This window comes from Dreissena polymorpha, chromosome 5 (assembly GCF_020536995.1).
Source record: "Dreissena polymorpha isolate Duluth1 chromosome 5, UMN_Dpol_1.0, whole genome shotgun sequence".
NCBI lineage: Eukaryota > Metazoa > Mollusca > Bivalvia > Myida > Dreissenidae > Dreissena > Dreissena polymorpha.
The window spans coordinates 55,098,016-55,106,128 of NC_068359.1; positions in this window are offsets into that span (position 1 = coordinate 55,098,016).

An 8,113-nucleotide genomic window follows, 5' to 3' on the forward strand; every position below is an offset into this window, starting at 1 on the left:
ATTATGTGGTAACGTAAAAAACTGTTTTATTTGGAATATATTGTGAAACGTGTGGTTAAATAAAAATAAATACCACTTTAAAGAAGTGAAACCCCAGCTGCTGGAACAGTATTGAATTCTCATTATATACAATTAGTTGGTCCTTTATTTAAGGAAAGTGGCCAATTGCCAACACAGTACAAAACAGCACAAAAGAGCACAATACAAAATAAAATAATAAAATAAATAGAAAAAGGCACATTAAAGATTAAGAACATCATCAAAATTTTGTGTTATACATTAAATAAATGTTGCGAGTGAACAAAATACAGTGAGAACAAGAATACTATCAAATGAATTTAAACTTGGCTATTATTACCATGTCTTGACAGCCAAAAAATACTTGACAACAAAAATTGATGGATCAAAATTTAAATTATGAGAAAAACAGTTTACCATTAGGTCTATTTGTTTACTGCATGCAAATGAGAGAGTCGCTGTTGTTGATAACTATGTTATTATACATTTGCGAGAACCTACGTGGCAATCCACAAATTGAATCGATCCCAAACACAGTCACTTTCACCTAGACAGTATGGAGGTCAGTACAGATCCAGTGTTTGCTTGAGCTCCATTCCTGCTGCTCATCAAACCACACTCCCATACACAGTCACTTCCATCTAGGCTGCACGGAGGTCAGTACAAGTCCAGTGACTGGGTTGAGCTTCATTCCCGCTGCTCACCAAACAACAATCCCAAACACAGTCACTTTCACCTAGGCAGTATTGAGGTAATTACAGATCAAGTGTCTGGCTTGCGCTCCATTCCTAATGCTCACCAAACAACAATCCCTAACACAGTCACTTCCATCTAGGCTGCAAGGTGGTCAGTACAGATCCAGTGTCTGGCTTGAGTTTCATGTCTGATGCTAATTATGCAACTATTTCAACTGAGGTCTCGTCGACCTTCGCAATATGGAGATCAATAAATACCCAGTGCCTCACTCAAGTCCCATTTCTGCTGCTCACAGAACTTGTTTCTCTTGCTGACCAATTTATTGTACATACATCATATGTGAATAAAAAGGAAAACATATGCTTTATATTTAACAGTTTTACGTAAATAAAATAATTGATAAGTTGTGTCAAAAGAGTACTCAGTGGACGCCCCTTATGGGCAAAACCTAGCGGAAAAGTGTCCTGCAAGATAATTATTAACTACTGACAAATTGTGAATCGTTGCATCGAGAAATGCGTCATATCTAATTGTGTGCTTATAACAGAGTCAAAAAGGTCTTTATAAACTGATTAATTATTATAAATCACGTAAATAACGCGTACAACTCAATGCATACAGCTTTAATCAATTATAACAGAAAATAAAAATGACAATTTCCGGGGTTTTCTCAACTATTATTGTCAATCGGCACAGTAAAGGTACTTTTTCAAAATGTTGGCAACAACAAATCACAGACGCTTGTGTACATAGTATTGTTATAGAAAAATTGCAAAGTAAAAATACACATTAAAGTATTATTGCTGTATTTAACTGCGCTCAATTAATACAGCTTATTAAATTTGAACAATAAGCTTAAATTATTTTAGAGCAAAGTTACATTGTCTAAGGGAAGCAACCTAGTTATTTGGTTTATCCATTGTTTATAGTAGTAGCCTCCCCCAGCAAGAGCATATGCTTGAACATTAACAGGAAGTAACAAGTTGTCTCCCGTTCTATTTCCAAGGCAAAACTGAGAACAGATTATTTTTTCACAAAATTTAAATTCAAAAGAATCCTTAGAATTAAAGCATATCAGGTAGAGGGAAATGTGCAGGAAGGAAGAGCAGACAGCCATCCCCTGCAACAAGGGCTGAGATGAAGAGGGGACGACAAGACAATGAAGAAAATTAAGGAGAAAGCATGACCCTCTTTGACAGGCCAGAACGGCCATCAGGTAAAGTTGTGGATTTCGAGCAACTCATTGGAAATTCATTTTGTCTTGAAGATCCTAAAAAGCAAAATTTAGATTTAAGTACCGAGATCAATAATGACAGGCCCCAATTACTACGGTGTGGCGGACAATTTAGGAATGCTGATCCCTGATAACTTGCAAATAAAAATCAAACACAACGAGTATGTCAATTTTAGCAACTTTAATTAAGGGAGCTGTTGACTGCAATGAGACACAAATGAAACCCTTTGGGTGTGGATGAACGGGGGGAACATAGTAGCTAAACCGGAGTCATCCACAGATAAAATCGTCTCCATTGAACAGTAGACCGACGCAGTTTTGATCTTTAGCAGCATCTATTTGAGTGCGCACCCTGATCAAACTCAAGATATGCTCCATTCATGTTTGTTATTATGGAAGCTGCCAGAAAACAAGACGGGTACCAATGGCGGACCTATGACGAGCAGTTTAGGCTACGTCAGAGTGGTTTGTTCATAGCCATGGTCAAAGATAAATTCCGACTTGTGGTTGCGTTGTTTTTCAGGGACCAGTCAAGGTACAACAAAGGCAGTGTTTGAAACACGAACAAAACTACCCCAACCTCCCTTGCATTGATTTTAACAAAGTTTTTGCAAGTGGAAAATTTGCAAGTTTCCCCATGTTTGCTCTGTATGCTCCTCAGCTCCCTCAGCTCAGCATGGCCGATGGAGATGTAGAGTGAACAATGCTGGACAAAGTACTTCTGTTTTTCAGCCCACTTTTCGACCCCCATACAAAAGTCAGCAGAATTTCAATCATATAAAACAACATTAATTCATTCTCAAGAGACAGAGTTACTTTTAGCCCTTCCCCTATTAATATCAGACAATTAGAGAAAGATTTGCAACTTTATGATAAATCAGAGGCCTTTTTTTTCCTTTTAAATGGTTTGAACAAAGGGTTTTTATTACAATACAAAGGCCCATTTAAAGCCACAGATTCAAACAATTTAAAATCTGCTAAATTACATCCTGACATAGTAAGAGAAAAAAATTGAGAAGGAAGTGAATTCAAAAGGGTAGAGGGGCCATTTCAACACCGTCCAATCTCAACTCTAAGAGTATCACCAATTGGACTTAATCCAAAGAAATCTAGTGGTGAGTTTCGGCTTATCCATCATCTCTCTTACCCAGCTGGCGAGTCCCTAAATGACTGTATATATCCCGCAGTTTTGCTCAGTACAATATAGCAGTTTTGATCAGGCCGTTGAAATGATTCAGTCATTAGGAAAAATATGTGAACTGTTTAAAATGGATATCAAAAATGAATTTCGCTTACTGCCTTTTTCTCCACATGATTTTGATCAGCTTGGGTTCATGTTCGATAATATGTATTACTTTGACAAATGCCTTCCATTTGGTTGCTCATTCAGCTGCAATTTGTTTAATAGATTTGCAGTTTTTTTTGGAATTTGTAGTCAAACAAAAGTCCAGTTCAAACAACCTTATGCACTATTTAGATGATTTTTAAGGAGGAGGCAAGCAAGATTCAGAGCATTGCAGGGAACTTATGTCAGTATTTGTATCTGTGTTGTCACAGTTTGGTGTCCCAATAGCAGACGAAAAAACAGAAGGGCCAACAACAAAGCTTTGTTTTTTAGGGTTGTTGTTAGACTCCGAGAACATGATAGTGAGCATCCCAATGTCTAAAATCAAAGAGATCATTTTAAAAACTGAACATCTTATTGTAAAAGAGTCGCTGCACACTTAAGGAAATGCAAAGTTTAATTGGCTTGCTAAACTTTGCATGCAGAGCAATTTTGCCCGGAAGGCCATTTTGCAGAAGACTAATAAATGCAACATGTGGGTTAATAAAGGCACATCATCATCTCAAAAGAATTACGAAAGGCATAAAATGATTTGGCAGACGTGGAAAATGTTATTTCAGCACTTCAAACGGTATACATGTTTTTCATGACAGGTTTTGGCGCACGAATGAGGATGAACATCTGATTACTGATAGTGTCTCTGGAGAAGGGCTGGGTTTGTGGAATATACTTTGAAGGCAGAATGGTTGCAGAAAGGTGACCACAGACATGGCACAAAAAAGGGTACACAAAGGATATAACAGTACTTGTACTTTTTCAAATTGTAGTTGTTTTATTTATCTGGGGAGACACACTGCAGAACAAGAAACTGAAGTTTCAGGTGTGATAACTCCTAAGTTCGTCATATTTTAAATAAAATGTCATCAACATCTGAGATGGTAATGGTTCTTTTAAGGAATCTAACCATCAAATGTTTACAGCAGAACATCGTGGTGAAGGAAAAACATGTCAGTGGGTGCAAACAACTCAATAACTGATGCTTTGTCTCGATTTCAGATACATCGCTTTCGGGAGCTAGCTCTCAGAGCAGAGCACGAACCATACACAAGGCCAACCCAGCTTTGAAAAAATATTCGAGACATAGCTATTAACTTAATACAAGCTAGCATTTCAGTCAACACAAAAGGGGCCTATCAAACAGCGTTGCGCAGCTTTAACAAGTTCTTGCAAGATTATTCCATACCCTCAATTTGGCCAGTGCCAATTAAACATATCATACTTATATAGCCTTTTGCTTTGAGACAAACTATTCTCGTCCACTATCATGACATACATTTTTGGTCTCAGTTTCTTACACAAAATAAATGGATACCCTGACCCATCTGCCAATTTTGCGATACAAAAAATGCTGGAAGGTTGTAGACGTAGCAGAAAAGTGAAGGACTTGAGATCTCCCATTTCACTACAACACTTAATAAAATAATTGGAGCATTAAAACACATCTGTTACACTAAATACAAAACAGTTCTCTTTAGAACAGTATTCTCATTTGTTATTATGGCCTTTTCAGAGTAAGCGAATTGTTCATACTAATCTGGACGATAGAGCCTTGACAAAAAGGGATGTAATTTTAGAGCATGGGGGGCAGGCCGTTCAAATTCATCTGAAGGTCAATTAGGTCACCCTACTTCAATCAGAATATCACTTAACAAGGAAAACAAGGATATGTTTAATTTTCTAACAGACTACATGTCATTTATTTCACCAAGGCTCATTATTTCTTTTTCCATGTAGATCTAAAACCTTGACAATGTATCAATTTTGTTCAGTACTCTCTAAGGCATGCAAACGCATTGGCCTTACTTCAAAAACAATTAAATCTCACAGTTTTCGCATTGGTAGAAACTACTGATCTGGCCATCCAAACTGTTCCTGACGATGTCATAAAGCAGATGGGAAGATGGGCATCCAATTCCTTTTCTCGCTATATAAGAATTTAATTCTCAATGATCTGATTATTACTATTTTCAAATATTGCAGACACATGGGCCCTAGGTGACTCTCTTGTCAGATGGGCTGGGGTACAGTACCACAAGAGGGTTCGGCTGTCAGACATAGAATGGGAGGGCTACAGTGGCCTTAAGGCCGAGGACTTCCACTCAAAAATTCAACATGGACTCTTGTCAGGCAAGACACCTTAATCAATTTGTTTGTGCATATTGGAGGAAATAATGTTACAAACACACATACATGTAAAATAATCCGATTACTCAAAAGGGAGATACAGTACTTGATTGACAACTTTGAACATGCATTGGTTGTTTGGACTTTTATCTTGCCAAGATTAACTTGGGGTGAAAATCGGATCACCAATACAATAAGAAAATGAATGACAAAAGAATGACAATTTACAGAACTCTTTCGAAATTCATCTTGTCTTTAAAAATGACCGAGCCCTCAACATTAATTCCATCGACACAAACACACATGGTTTCTTTTACAAAGATGGCATACATCTCTCTCAAGTTGGAAAAGAAATGTACATTTTTGCCATTTCAGACACAACAGAACCGCTTTTCAAATCATCACATAAATATTTTGAAATGTAAGACACTTTAATGTTGCAACCTAATTTTGGGGGACAAATGGTTATATACATATCCCCATTTGTTGTGGCGGAAAATTCGAGGCTGCTGGGTATCAGATCGTGTCACATATACAAGTATTCAAATGCAAATGCATTTTGATAACTTTTGCAATCATTAAACTGGAGTTTGCTGCCTTTCCTTTCAGATGTTGTCTCAATTTATACAGAGCATAAGTTGTAGAAATACAATTCTGTATGGATGGCAGCCTCTGCTGATTAAACACCAAATTGCTTCAGTGTCGCTCGGAACAGGCGGCCTGACAGCGGAGACTTTTACTATTAATAGATAAAGGAGACTTAACTTATTTTGGATACTTATTTGGAGATTCACTTTGGAGACTTATTTTGGAAACTCATTTTTTGAGACTTATTTAGTTTGGAGACTTTATATGGAGTATGATAAATTGAGGATATTGGATATGGAGGAGACAAATTGAGGATATTGGATATGGAGGAGACAAAATCAGCACAAGTTATTTTACCTTGAAATGGTTGAGCTTAACGTGACATCATCTGGTTCCCGGGGCTTTGGGATTTTCCAAACAATTTCTTACTCCTAATGACAAGGTCTGACCTTGATATTCATTGGAGTATAATTGAAGCACTGTGGTCAAGTAACTGCCATTCTTATTTTTTTGTTTTCTATATTTTGTATTGGTACTAATAAAATGTTATTGGAAAGGAGATTCTGCCTTTGTTTCTTAAAATAATATATTTAATGTGCTAACCATTCAATAACTTACATTCTATACACATACTACATACATTATATATATATATATATATATTATATATATAATATATATATATATATATATATATATATATATATAATATATATATATATATATATATATTATATATATATATACGTAAATCAAACTGTCTTTGTCTTTTTTAATTTCGAACGATAATCTGGTAAAAAGTTTTTTGTGGACAGACAACTCCAATTTACAAACAATCGTTTCCATTACATACCTTTGTGGTGTACATTTCTAATAAATATTGTTTGTTTGTATCTAAAACATTTTCTTAATTATTGACGGACAAAAGCAATTCATTAAACCCTACTAATTATATGATGCCCCTCGTTGATAATTCAAGTGTTATTGTCGCTTGGCAGAAACCTTATCCACTATGCCAGCTTTTGAGTTCCTAACACAATTTTATATTATGGAAAAAAGACCTATACCGCTTATACGTTTCAATGTTTTAACATACAAATAGATAAACCTATGCAACTCGAAAGTTTTCTTTCAGCGTCTCCTATGTTACCAATACAGTTTAATCGACTTATTTCGTCATATAAACACTTCAAAAATGCCCTTTATCATGTTTATGCGTAAGTCAAGCACACATATGAAAAGAAAGTCATTACTTTGTTACAAATTGTACTTCATAACAGTGCGTTTTTTCCTTCTAAAGAATGGCCGTTTTTCACAAATTTGAGAAGTTTGCGATTCGAATTTTCAAAGTTAAAGACTTTTTTCACACTTTTGAAAAGTTTGCAACTAATTTTGGGGGTCAAGGCTGCTTCACAAAGATAAGAAAAAAACGTGCATATAATCTCGCATCAATTGTCAGTGTTTTTCATCACCACTTTGGGGCTTGTACCGGTCAAATGGGCGAAATAAGCGTCGTTTTCATCAAAATGAGGAAATGTACACATTAGGCTGAAAATTTTAAAAACATGTACAAATAATAAGTTGCATTTATAAGTAAATAATAAACTTTTACCATCTAGTTTATTTTATTCATTTACGATATAAAGAAACTCGAGCTGCTGGAGCAGTATTGAATTCTTATTATACACAATTAGTTGGTCCTTATTTAAGGCAAGTGACCGATTGCCCAAACAGTACAAAACAGCACAAAACAGCACAATACAAAACAACATAAACACATATATGAATAAAGTTGGGGTCACCGCCTTGGAACGGTCAATGTAAAGCATTGGGGTTTAAACCGGTTTTAGAGCGTTCAACCTCACACTTGGCCCAGCAATAGTCATGATACATTTAAGTGTAAATAAAATTTAACCTCGTAGAATTGTAACTCAAATAAACAATAATAAAATGGAATTCAAACGCATTCCATTTAATTACCATTTAATTACTAATGGTAGGAAAGATGCCGTTATTTGTTTCAGTATTTCGCACATAGTAGCCTGTTTTATCTCGTATTTCTACACTATGTATAGTATACTATTATACTAGCTAGCATGGCCAATTTT